We start from the raw sequence: 14,414 nt of genomic DNA, 5'->3' as shown, positions 1-14,414 counted from the left end.
AATAACACCGGTCAGAGAGCGCCAGAACCCGGTCGCACCTATGCAGCTGCGGCTGGTGGAGGAGCTCGAGCGATGCCGAGAGCTACGGGGGGGTGTCGGTGGCTCCACCCGCTGCACGGCGTCAGGTTCGAATTTTGGATTTGGATTCGATCTGGAAGCGGAGATCCTTGAAGATGCCCGCTTTTTGGATGAATTCTACAGCAGGGTAACACGACACCCCGACCCCAGAGAGCGCTACGTAGTTCGTCTGCGCTACCGGGGGCCCGACCCCGCCCGTCTGACATGGGAATATGTGATCGAACAGGTGCTCCTCGGCCGCCTGGGGATGCAAACGGATCAGTTTCTAGCAGTCATTACCCCCCCCTGGACTGACGGAGGTTGATGTCTGTCTCACCTCCGAACGCGCGTAGCAAGCCTTCTGGGATCATTGGCGGACATCCCGCCGGCTTGGTAACCACTGTTTTGAAGACTTTGATGTCGTTCCTCTCTTTCGGGGCAAAAATAAGGTGGTGAACATTGGGTTTCGCACCACTGGGGTCCCTCCTGAAGATGTAGCAGTCTGGTTGCGGAGGCATTGCACAGTCCTCCTTGACCCTGAGCGGCGTATCGATGAGTATGGCATTTGGACTGGTGAATACCGATCAGTGATTGCCCTCCATAGGAGTGTAGAAGGAGGACAGGTACTTCATCTGCCTAAGTACTTCTTTATGGGTCCGGACCGCGGAGTGACCCGCTATAGTGGTCAACCCCCGGCCTGCTTTCTCTGTGGCTCTTTCGCTCACCGCCGCCGAGACTGCCGATCGGCCCTCTGTGCGAAATGCGGCGTACGGGGACACGCTACGGCTGCCTGCCAACGGCCGGTCACCTGTAGCCTGTGTCGGAATGAGGGCCATGCGTACCGGTGGTGCCCACAGGTATGGCTAAATCAACAAGATCCAGATGGGTACCAAGATTCCCTACGGCAGGCCATAGGACGTGCCTGGGCGGCCCAAACAGCAGAGCGCCAAGAATCGGCACCGGCAGCAGATAGTGAGGCAGATAGAGAGGGGCGGGCAGCACCACCACCACCACCACCGCAGGAAGCCAGATGGGGAGACGGTCAACCTGAAGAAGGGGCCAAAGAGGGCCCCTGGGAGACGGCGAGAGGAACGCAGCGACATCGTTGCAGGTCGCCTTTGGTAGCTCGCCCACAACTGCAGCCACAACTGCAACTACATCTAGGCAATCGCTTCCTAGTTTTGGAAGGAAGTGTAGATAATGAGGAGCAGGACAAGATTACTGAGAGTGCTCAGGGAGCATCCTCCGGGAGGGTGGGGGCAGCAAATGCTCTGCAACCTGAAGGATGCGAGCCACCAATAGGTATGGGAATACTAGGCAGAGGAGTGACACAAGGAGGGATGACGAACAATCGTCGCCGTGCTGCCAAGAGGCAGGTTTCGGAGGCGGCCGGATTTGGCGCTGCGCTCCCACGTAGCCCTCCAGGTGGAACCTCCGGAGGTATCCCAGGCAAACGCAGCAAAGGACTATCAGAAGAGGAGAGGGCACGTGTTCTATTGCGTTCCCTTCAAGGGGTATCTGTGGAAGAGCTCCGCAAATCCTTGGCAGACGAACGAATTGAGCTGGAGATTCTGACGCAGCGGGAAGAGCAATGCCGTGAAGGGTGCCTTGAGCGACCAACTGAAGATCGTCTGGCTGAGCTGATGGCGGTTCGCGCTCGTTGCGCGGAACGACGTTGGCACATTCAGACAGTGGAGGATCAGCTCGAGCAGGTAGCGAAAGAGGAGAGGAGCAGGGAGCAGGGCAACTCTCAGCGAGAGGAGGATGCCATCGATGAGAACACCCCACAGGAACCTACAGCTGAAGTAATCCAAATGGATACTACTGCTAGTTCAGCTGGAGAGGAGGTGACCATAGGGGCTGTGGAACTGCTGTGCCTCCCCCGGAGCCACCAGATGCTCTCTCATCGCGGTGGCTGCCGGGGGTGGCTACGGTGGGTGTCACCGACATTCCACCAACCATAACAAATAGTAGGCCTGCACCTGCTGCGCTTGGGGCGCAGGAGGGGGCAGGAAAGCAGAGATTGGCCTCCTCTGAGGCTGCTGATAAGGAGCAGGGGAGCGGGGGTCCAGAGTCACTCTAATGGAGTCACTCCGAGTCCTCACCTGGAACGTGCGTGGACTCCGCTCATGGGAGCGCCGCGCAGAGATTCTGGGAGCCCTTCAACAGCTTGGGTCACAGCTCATCATTCTGCAGGAAACATGGTTCGCCTCCGAACGTGAGTGTAGCCACGCGCAACGCCTCTGGAGTGTGGGCCTGTCTTTCTGGAGCTACGAGCCGGAAGAACGGTCGGGGGTCGGAGTACTCTTCGGAGAACCACCCCCGGGTTCAACTTGGCGAGTAGATAGGGTCCTGGAAGCCGTTCCTGGACGGCTGCTAGTTGTGGATTTTGCTCTGCTGCCGACGGCTGAAGGGGGGCTAGAGGCCCCGAGAGGCGCATATCGCCTCTGCGGAGTCTACGCACCGACAGGGAGAGATGGGCGGCAGCGTTTATGGCCCCGCCTCTTCCTTCAGAGCCATACGCGGCGCCAATTGCTGGTAGCGGGAGACTTTAATAACCGAGCCCGTCCAGAAGACCGCACAGTACCAGTGGGCAGAGAACCGCCGTCTCTGACAGCGGAGGAGAGAAGGCTGGCAGCTGGCCTGAAAGAGCGTGGCCTAAAGGATACAGCGCTCCAGATACCCAATGAACTAGCCTTCTGCCCACCCGGGCGTGGCAAGCCCTTTAGCGATGGCGAGCGATACGGAGTGGCTCGGGGAGTGGGGGTGTCGGCGCGCTTCACGTTTCACCATCCGCGGGTGGCCAGCCGCATCGATCGCGTATGGGCACTGACGGGGTGGGAAGTGGAGCGATGCCGCGTCCTTGCCTCTGACTGGTCCGATCATGCTATGCTGGTAGTGACATTCAGTCTTGCTGGCAGCCAACCAGCTGCAACGATGAGAAAGGTCGGGACTCGAGGCTGCCCGCTCTGGCAGCTACGTCCAGCCACCCTAGATAGCAGTGAGGAACTACGCCAACAACTAGAATGCATGGTGGCTGTCTGGGCCGCCCAGGTTGAGGCTGGGGATCCCCTGGATCCGGACCTCTGGGACAGCTGGCAATGTCTGAAAAGACTATTGTCGGAGCGCTGCCGCGAACACTCGCGACGGGGAGCTCGTCGTGAGGTGCGTGGCTATCAAAATGCTGTCTATACCCTCCTACGCTGCCACCGGTGGCGTGACGAGGGATATCTTTTCAGCCGGAGGAACTTCTTGAGGCACAGGAGACGATTTCAGCCTTTCACCAGGGAGAATGGACGCGGGCTAAGCAGCACCGTGTCTGTCGCAGCCGTGGCCCAATGGTCGAGGCTGGAGAGTGGGAACGGTCCCGCTTGGCACCGTCGACCACTGCTGCACCGATGTCCTGCACAGGCCTTCGTGATGCACCAGAGGATGTGATTCAGAGCACTCCTGAGGGGATGCTGGCGGTGATGGAGCGTCACTGGCACAAGGTATTTACCCGAAAACCCATTCCTGAAGAGGAGATTCAAACCTTCCTTGATAGGGTAGAGGCGCAGGTTGGCTGGGGACCGGGGCTAACGAAAGAACAACAGCTGATGTTAGAAGCCCCTGTCACGACAGAGGAGGTGCGGATAGCCATTGGCAGGGGGTGGGCGCTTTCCGCCCCTGGGCCAGATGGGCTACCCTGGTGCTTCTATCAATGTTATGTGGCGCTCCTAGCCGGACCGCTCGCGCGGCTTTTCAACTCGCTGCTACTCCGAGATCAAGGGCTCAGGGACTTCTCACAGGCGCTGTTAATCTTCTTTCCGAAAAAAGGGGACCTCTCCCTCCCTGTCAACTGGCGCCCCATTGCCCTTGCTAATGTAGACAATCGCATCCTGGCTAGAGTTCTTAACACCCGTCTGGCGAATGTTGCTGACCGTCTGGTACGCCCATGTCAAACCAGTGCAGTCCCGGGCCGGCGAATGACAGACTCGTTGTGCCTCTTGCGAGAGGTGTTTGCCACCACAGCAAGGGCACCAGGGCTGGGGGGTGAAACAGAAGAAAGAGCAAAGAGTGTCACGAGTCGCGGCGGCGGAGAGGGCCTTTTCCTGCTCCAACTGGATCAGGAGAAGGCCTTTGATAACATCCACCACGACTACCTCTGGGAGACGCTCCACCAGAAAGGGATCCCTATTCGCTTTGTCTCCCATCTGCAGTGGCTCTACCGAGAGGCAACCGTAATCCCGCAACTGAATGGTTGGCGGGGGGTGGCAATACCGGTATGCTCAGGAGTGCGACAAGGGTGCCCGCTAAGCGCGCTCCTTTATGTGCTGGCCCTTGACCCCGCTTTAGCACTGGTCGAAGCATCAGGGTTGGTGGGCTTCTCGGCACAACCGCCAGTACCCCGCCCACTGTTAAGGGAAGAGTGCCCAGGGACGGTGTCAGGGTCGACACAAGAGCCGCTGCAAGAAAGACCAACAGAAACTACAGCGGCTTGGGTGGGACTGGTGGCGCATGCGGACGATGTCACCGTCCTCATTCGGAACCGCACTGAAGTAAATGGTGTTCTAGAGGCCCTTCGTGCCTATGGGCGTGGCTCAGGTGCTAAAGTCAACCTGCACAAGAGCTTCGCCGTAGGGTGGACCTGTGAGGGAGCCGGTGAGCCACCTGACCTGACCGTGCAGCCTCTGACGGCCATTCTAGCGGATGAAGTGGGAGAGGTGACCGAGCGACCGAACGAGTTGCCGGCCAGAGTGGAGACGGTGGTGGAGGATGTCTCTATATTGGGAGTTAGATACTCACTGGCTCACGGGAGCAACGGCTTTCGAGAGTGGGAGCGCTGGGTGCAGGCCATCGATGCTCGATTGGAACTGTGGCGGCACTGGTGATTAGGCATCTTCCAAAAAGTCATCTTCCTAAAGACCTACCTGTACCCTATCGCCATGGCCCTAGCTAGAGTTTACCCTATCCCGGAAATTCTGCTCCGGCGAGTAAATCTTGGTGCTTCGCTTTCTCTGGGGGACGGTCCATTTCCCTCAGAGCCGAGCGGTAGCCTCCCGCCCGCACGAACAAGGCGGCCTGGCGCTACCAGCGCTAGGTCCAGCCTGCTTGGCAGAGTTTCTCACCCAAAACTTTGGGGCCTGGCGGGATTGGGAAGAAGCCACGGGAGCAATTGCACAAGGAAAGGGAATGATGTCACCACCGCCGCCAGCCTGGGTGGCCGCTTTCGCCTCGGGATGGCAAGATACGGCATGGGCGGAGAAGTGGTGGGACACGGACCAGCTAGCCTTTCGCGTGTCGCCTGCTTGGCGGGCGACCGTGCCAGCCTATCTTATTCTGGTGCTCTCAGCAGTAAAGCAATGGGTAGCACACGCCTCATGGGTCAGGAATAATTCGCTCTCCGGCCGCCACTTGCGCCGTCATCTGTACTGGCGAATGGTGGAGGAGCGCCTGTTTCACACTGAGGCAGAACGTCAGGCCGCCCGAGTTGACCAGTCCCCATATCTACGGGAGAGCCGGTACCCGATCCCCCTCTTTCAAGAACGACGGGTCCCACTCTACCTGTGGGATATTCGTTGGTGGTGGTATCACCAGGTAGCGGATATAGCGACGGCCCGTCCGTGGCTATCAGAGGAAGCCCAATTATGCAGACGGCTCCGATGTGTCACTGAACGCCGAGGGGCGGGGATGGTGCTGGTGGGCGGGGAACCTCGAGAGACCGTGCAACATGTAGTGTCCACCTGCCCTGCCTCCTGATCTGTATGGGAAGGGCTGGCTCAGGCACTGCGCTGGCCGAGCCTGGCCCATCAGCACTGGGAAGCGGTGATCTCTGGGGAAGAGCAACCGGGGCTCCGGGGTCCCGAGCGGCCAAGGGGGGCCCAGGGTCAAGAGTTTTGGCCGGTTCCACCCTCCACCCTCCGCCTCGTCAATCTCACTGTTCTGAAGGGCCTATGGGGGGCGCGCCATTGGGAACGGATTACACAAAAGGAAAGCAGGTCAGAGGGCACGGTACGCTACATCGTGGCATCCCTACGACGATTAGCAGGATATGAACGGGGGCGGATGCCATCAGGGCGTTGGGCCCGCCTTTGGCCCTGGATGACGGACACCCTCCCACCCATTACTTGAACTATGGCCTATAAGCCTTCTGGCCCCATTCTTTTGGACTCTGGTTTCTGGTTTGTGGACTCTGACCTTCGGGTCCTGGACATTGTATGGACTTTATATGATTTCCTGTATTTCCTCTATTTCCTGTATTTCCTGTATATATTTCTGTATATATTTCTGTACTACTTGTTCGTTTTATTATTATCGTTCTTGAATTTCTTACTGTTATTGGATTTGGATATTAAATGTCAGCTTCCGGATTCTGGACTTTGGACTACTGCCTCTGGATCTTGGCTTCTGGACTGGACTTTGGCCCTTGGAATTTACATCCTGGATTCTGGACTTGGACTTGGATGCTGTTTGTGCTGAGTACTTTGGGGGGTACCTTGGGGAGTTAATGTTGTTGTTGTTACCTTTGGTTTCGGGTTTGTTGGTATTCAGCCGTATATGTAGTGGCTGAGTACCTTTCTTGTAGTATGGCTTATATCTAATAAAAAATTTGATACCTAAAAAAAAATTTGATACCTAACCCTAACCCTCACCCTCACCCCCTAACCCTCACCCTCACCCCCTAACCCTACCCCTACCCCTCACCCTCACCCTAAATAAAAAATATTCATACCTAAAAAAATATATATTCATACCTAACCCTAACCCTAACCCTAACCCTGTAGGAAGGTTATTATAAATAAAAAATATTCATACCTAAAAAAAAATATTCATACCTCACCCTAACCCTCACCCTCACCCTAAATTTCGTTTTGTTATTATTAAGCCACATGTGTAGTGGCTGAGTAATAATTTTTATAATATTTATGTAGAATGGCTTATTCCAATAAAAAAATTTCATACCTAAAAAAAAAAAAAAAATTTCATACCTAACCCTAACCCTAACCCTAACCCCAAAACTCCGGATAACCTCTCCCAGTGGTTTCATGTAGATATTAAATAGTATGGGGGACAGGAATGAACCCTGGGGGACCCCATAGGTCAATGGCCAAGGGGTCAAGCAGGTATCCCCCATAACCACCTTCTGGGTTTGCCCCTCTAGGAAGGGTTGGAGCCACCGTAGCACCATGCCTCCAAGTCCCATCCCAGCGAGGCGACCCAGGCGGATACCATGGTCGATGGTATCGAAAGTGACTGAGAGGTCCAGTAGAACCAACAGGGACACACTCTCCCTGTCCAGTTCTCTATGATGGCGTGCTCAAAACCTATCACTTGTACGCTCTGTTTGGAAACGGGGCATACGTACGCCTGGTGCCCCGAGGCCTATTTTAACAAATCAGACCCAGAAAGGTTTGAAAGAGCTGTTGCAATGGGAAAGGAACGCCATGTAATGAAAGTACTGGCTATAGAAAAGGAGCAAGCATTAGAACGGAATGTATAACAAAAGTCTCAGGAAAACGAACAAGCTAGTCAATATCTAAAAGATAAAACAGGACAGAGAAAGGGAGATGAGGGAAAAAAGAACAAAGATTCATATGCAAATAACGGAGCTCAATTTGGGGAGTCGACTCCAGAAGCGAGATGGGAGATAGCTCAGACTAGAAAGAAAAAGAAACAGTTGCTGAACGAACCGTCTGCATCGCTACAAAGAAAACAAGACTCCTCTGTCTTTCACATGAATCCTTTCTCGCTGTTACTCCTTTGGCAGGAGTACGCTACGCGTATTATAATCCTCGATACTCAAGCAGATTGGACCGTCTCTGGGCCCTGGTATCTCTCTCTGTCGATTGGTGTTGTTTGATCATGACCTATTGGTTGGATCATGCGATGGTCTCGTGGCATTGTAGCATGGCAGCAGTTCCCCCGAGAGGAAAAAGTTTGTGGCGAATCCGGAATAAGGACTTGGAAAACTATGAGTGCAGATCTCTGATCGAAGCGGAGCTCGGGCTCATGGTTTCCCTCTTCCACGTGACGGGGGAAGATCCTAGTGAGTGGTGGGAACTTCTTAAGAGAAAAGTCGTTCGCCGTTGCAGGTGGTATGAGACCAGCACTTATAACAGAGAGATAAAGAGCTATCACAATGCAGTGTATGGTCTCCTGAAGTGCTGCCAAAAAATAAATTTAGGTTTACCTTACTCGGATACCATTTTTAAGGATTGTAAATCTTGCATACTAGACTTTCAAAAGAAACAAACCACAAAGAGGAAAAGCAAAAAGAATTACAGGAGCAAATGTCCTTTAGTGGACATTGAGGAATGGGCAGGATCAGGGTACGACAAGGACCTGTGAACTTTAAGGGTCTGAGGATTACCCCAGAAGACAAAATACAAACACATCCAAAAGAAATGTTGGGTATAATGGAGGACTATTACGGGAACCTCTATTCTCTGAAAGCGATCAAAGAAGAGCAGATAGAACTTTGTATAGAAAATGCTTAAGGAATAGGGGTACAGGATTTGTATCAAGGACTGGATGAAGAGGACAAAACTTTTGGCACCTGTTACGGAAGAAGTGAGAAGGGTGATTCAACTAGGCAGAGATAAATCAGCACCGGGTCCCGATGACCTTAATTGGAAATATTATAAAAGTTTTGTAGATTTTTTAGTAAGTCCCATGACAAAGTTATTTAATTTCTTCTTATCAGCAGGAAAGTTGAGCAGATTTTGTAGTCAGGGGATCCTTCCCCCCCAAAAAAGAGATCTTTGCTGCAAAATTGGAGGCCGATCACATTGACGAACATGGATTATTGGATTCTAGCAAAGGTGCTTAACTCCCGATTGACAAGGGTGGCGAATAAGATCTTGTTATCCTTTCAGACGAGCGCGGTACCTGGTAGATGTATGACCGATTCCCTATGTCTCCTGTGAGAGATTTTTCATCTGGTGAAGACAGGGAGATGGGAAGGTTTGATGCAACTCGATCAGGTTAAGGCTTTTGACTCTGTGCATCATGAATATCTCTGGCGGGTATTGCAAAGGAAGGGTGTGTCCCCCGGTTTCATTAACCACAGTTGTATTTTGTATGAAGGTGCTTTTGTAATCCCTCAGATCAATGGCTAGAGAGGCCAGAAAATTCAACTATGCTCAGGAGTGAGACAGGGCTGTCCGCTCAGCCAGCTTTTGTATGTATAGACAATTCCAAAGAGAAAGAAAAAAGGAAGACATTGGAATAAGCCAATGTGGCTACACGGAAGACTGGTGGAGGAGGTAAAAGTAAAAAAGAGCATGTATAAAGAATAGAAGGAAGGATGCATCACCAAGGAAGAGTACCGACGAGCGGCTCGGGCTTGCAGGAATAGCGTAAGGAAAGCTAAAACCCAGAATGAGCTGAGGCTGGCGAGGGAAGCGAGGAACAACAAAAAGGGGTTTTTCAGATACGTTCGAAGCAAGAGAAAGACCAAGGAAATGGTGTGACTGCTGCTCAATGAGGATGGCAAAATGTTGACAGATAACAAGGAAAAGGCAGAACTGCTCAACACCTATTTTGCCTCCATTTTCTCCCAAAAAGGGAACAGTGTGCAACCTTGCATCGGTAGCAATCTCAGGAAGGGGTCGGGATTGCAGTTCGAGATTGATAAGGAGATAGTCAGGAAATACCTAGTTAACCTAAATGAGTTCAAATCTCCAGGGCCTGATGAACTGCATCCCAGAGTATTGAAGGAACTTGCTGATGTACTCTCGGAACCTCTTGCCATCATCTTTGAGAAATCCTGGAGAACGGGAGAGGTGCCGGAGGATTGGAGACGGGCAAACGCCGTCCCGCTCTTTAAAAAGGGTAAAAAAGAAGATCCAGGGAATTACAGGCCGGTCAGTCTGACTTCAATACCGGGAAAGATATTAGAACAGATAATAAAAGAGGCCATTGGCAACTATCTAGATGACAATGCTGTGATTAGTAGGAGCCAGCATGGGTTTGTCAAGAAAAAATCCTATCAAACTAATCTCATCTCTTTTTTTGATCGGGTTATTAGCCTAGTAGATGGTGGAAATGCTGTAGATGTCATCTATCTAGATTTCAGCAAAATGTTTGACAAAGTCCCCCACAACCTTTTGATTAGCAAACTAGTCAAATGAGGACTACATGGAAATACTGTCAGGTGGATTCACAACTGGTTGGAAAACCGTACTCAAAGAGTGGTCGTCGGTGGCTCTGCTTCGGACTGGAAGGAGGTCTCGAGTGGAGTGCCACAGGGTTCTGTCCTGGGGCCGATATTCTTCAACATTTTTATCAATAACTTACATGATGGGGTGGAGGGAAGCCTTATGAAGTTTGTAGATGATACGAAACTGGGAGGGATAGCGAACACAATGGAAGACAGGAATAGAATCCAAAGGGACCTGGATAGACTAGGAAATTGGGCTGAAATTAATAAAATGACATTCAATAAAGACAAATGCAGGATTCTGCATTTAGGCCACAAAAACAAAATGCACAGGTACAGGATGGGAAATACCCGGCTTAGCAGTAGTGCGTGTGAGAAGGACCTTGGAATTGTAGTGGATCGCAAGTTGAACATGACCCAGCAGTGTGATGCTGCGGCAAAAAAGGCAAAAGCGGTTTTGGGATGCATAAACAGAGCTATAGTGTCCAGGTCGAGGGAAGTAATAGTCCCACTATATTCTGCATTAGTCAGGCCTCATCTGGAATACTGCGTTCAGTTCTGGGCGCCTCATTTTAAGAAAGATATAGACAAGTTAGAGTGGGTTCAGAAGAGGGCGACGAGGATGATAGCTGGTATGGAGAACAAGTCTTATGAGGAAAGGTTGAAGGAACTTGGCATGTTCAGTCTGGTGAAGAGAAGGCTGAGGGGTGACATGATTGCACTCGTCAAGTACCTGAAGGGCTGTCACATAGAGGAGGGTACAGATTTGTTCACTGCTGCCCCAGAGGGTAGGACTAGGTCTAATGGTTTTAAGTTGCAGGAGCGTAGATTCAGATTGGACATTAGAAGGAACTTCTTGACAGTGGCAGTTCGGCAATGGAACCGACTGCCTAGGGAGGTGGTGGGATCCCCTTCGCTGGATGTCTTCAAGCAGAGGCTGGACAGCTATCTGTGGGAGATGCTGTAGCTGTGGATTTCCTGCTGTGAGCAGGGGGTTGGACTCGATGGCCTACAAGGCCCCTTCCAACTCTATGATTCTATTCTATGATTCTAGACCCGGCACTTGCATCGATGGCAAAAGAGAAGAGCTTAATGGGTATGCAGATGAATATTCACAGAGCTATCGCAGGGAGGGAGACGCTAAAGAGTGATGACACGAAGGCTATCGCAAAGGCTCTCGTGATAGCCTGTGCTGATGATGTCTCTGTTTTAGTAAAGAATGGCGAAGAAGTAAAGAAGGTTATAGGGCATTTCGAAGCTTACGGAGTAGCTTCAGGTGCAAAAATTGAATTTTAGTAAAAGTTGTGTGATAACATTCTTTACCAACCGTCAAATGATGGCATTAACGCCACTAGAGAAAAGGATGGATATTTGGGTGACGAACGAGGAGTTGCAAAGTGAAGAACATCGCTCGGATGATCAGTTAGAATGTGAAAATTTTAGGAATTCATTTTTCTTTGAGTAGGTTAGGAGGGGGGAAAGATTGGCAATTATGGCTAGATAGAGTGGCAGATAAAATTCATGAGTGGAGTAAGTGGTATTTAAATATTTTTCAAAAGATTATATTAAAACCTCCCTGCTACCGATAGTAGGGAATTTAGCCATGGTCTATCCACCCTCAGAAGAGGTGCTCAGGGGCGCGGATAGGCTTTTGCTGAAATTCCTTTGGGGAACCGTTCATTATCCTCAGGCTAGGGCAGTGTCTTTTAGAAAGCTGGAACAAGGAGGCCTCCAGCTCCCAGCTCTAGGCCCGCTTTTTATATCAATTTTCTTAAGTTATAATTTTGAACAATGGGCAAAACTGGAGCAGAGTTCAACCAGAGGCGAAGATGTGCTGAACGGAACATCAGAGGAAGGCCGGATGATTGTACCTCCTTTCTGGCTCGTCGCTTTCGGTGCTACCTGGAGAAGGACAGGATGGGGGAAATTATGGTGGGAGGATGGAGAGGTCAATTATTGAGTGACACAGGCTATGAAAATGGTTGGTCCGGATTATCTATTGACTATTTATGCTCAAGTGAAGAAGTGCAGAGTAGATCCATCTTGGATAAAAATTATAAATTTAACAAAGAAAGCCCTGAAAAGAGCTCTTTATTCCCAAATTATAGAAATAGTATACTTAAAACGAGAAACGTAAAAAAGGCCCAATTATGCCAAAATCATGTTGACTCAGGGTAGTTGCTGATTTATGTGTATTAATGGGCTTTTTGTAGCATTTCTACAGGTGCTCCATAACCATTCAACAGCCAGCGTTCTAGTTGATTTTTGAAATAGGATAGCTTTGAGAGAATTATGAATTATTGCTTCTCAGAGAATGAAAAAGAAACCAGTTCAACAAGGCTGTAATTATAGTTAATACATCTTTTTGTTTTTAATAGCAATGTGAAGAAGTAAACATCATCAACCTTTACAATTCACAACTAGTGAAGAGTTTATAGTGCTTATAAAGTTGTATCTAAAATATACCTTATTTCTCCTCTACAGAACATTTTCAAGAGAGTCTAATATTATAATTACACATTATACAGTAGCTGCCTTTTCTCACAACGGTAATTAAGGCATTCACATTACAAACCCTCCTCCCAAAATTCGAGTACTGGCCAACAGATATATAAAAATCAACAAAAGTTTTGTTAAATGCAAAACTACTTATCAACAGAAAACAGTAGTCCACAAGAATGACTTTGGGATGATGGGTAGGACTTTGCATTGTTGGCTTAAAAAACATGGAGGAGTCACTCAGTTTATTCCAAGTGGCATTTTCAAACTGCCCATGTGCTATCACTGACAAACAGTGAAAGACACTGTATGCAAGGATGCCCAGGGGGCAATTATGATATACAAAGGTGCCAATCTTCATGTTAAACTTAAAATACAAAAGTTGAGATACATACATCTTCATGTTTTTAAGGGTTATCATCACACTTAAATTGTCTTGGAGTTCTTCAGCAAGATGGATGAAAAACTTTTCCAGCTATGTGCAAAGACCATGTGATACAACAGCAGGCAAGACCTGAAACTGGCAACAAGCCCTCCAAGGTTTACCAAGTCTGTTACATAATACAGTAGTATTCATAACTTTCAATTGACATAGCCATGAGTAACCACCACTGTAGCTACCACATGCCATACTGAGGTGCCACACCACTGCCCTTCATGCTTTCATAATTCCATCCATATTTCATGCTAACTAGATTCAGAAAACTGTGGGAAAACAGAGCCTGCTCCACTCCAAGGCCGCTTACTCCTAAACAAGAGTTGCCCTAGATTATAATTGTGAAGCAGAAGATGATCTCCTTTATAGCTACTAGCTCTCTTCTGATTCATTCCAAGCCCACCCATATACAGAAAGGTCTTGGAGCACACAAAGTGACCAGGAAATGGTAAGAGATCTCTTGTGCAGTTCACTTAGAAGCCCCACATATCCCATTGGTCTGTTGCCCACAATGGTACCCAGGGTGGGTTCTAAAGGGCAGCCAGGTGGGGCACTGGCCGAGGGGCCCTGGGGCTACAGGGGCCCCTGCGCTCCCCTTCCGCAATCTGTGGCAGGATTGCTGCAGCGGATAGCAGGGCAGGAGCTTCAGAGCCGCCCGCCATTGCCCTGCTTCACCTACCTTTCTCTCTGCTGTTTTTTGCAGCTGCGTGCATTCCACACGCAGATTTGCCATCAATCAAGCTGGCGGCCGAGGTTTCCCTAAGGGGCTGAAGCCTCTGCTGCCATCTTGGTTAATGGCAGCCATATGCATGTGTAGCATGCGTGCAGGCCATCAACCAAGATGGCGGCAGAGGCTTCAGCTCCTTAGGAAAACCTCAGCCACCACCTTGATTGATGGCAAACCTGCAGGTGCAGGTGCGCTGCCGAAAGAACACCACAGAGAAAGGTAAGTAGAGTGAGGGAATGGGGGGCGGCTTGGGATCTCCCACCCTGCAATCCGTGGTACCAATCCTGCAACGAATCGCAGAAGGGGAGTGCTGGGGCTCAGGGCAGGCTGGTGCCCAAGGGCCCCGGCATGCCTGGGGCCGGCCTTGGTGGTACCCCAGTTTAATCATGAAAGGTGGTATTCAATGTTACTGCTACTCAAAGTAGACCCTTTTAAGTTAATAGGGTAACTTAGGTTCATTAATTTCAGTGGGTCTACTATGAGTAGGACTTAGTTGACTATAGCCCTAAATTATTTTCCAAGGGCCAAACTGCCAGATTTAAGCCTCCAAAATA

Source organism: Rhineura floridana, chromosome 1 (assembly GCF_030035675.1).
Source record: "Rhineura floridana isolate rRhiFlo1 chromosome 1, rRhiFlo1.hap2, whole genome shotgun sequence".
NCBI classification, from domain to species: domain Eukaryota; kingdom Metazoa; phylum Chordata; class Lepidosauria; order Squamata; family Rhineuridae; genus Rhineura; species Rhineura floridana.
The sequence above is the reverse complement of the archived record's forward strand: the minus strand, read 5'-3'. Positions refer to the sequence as shown.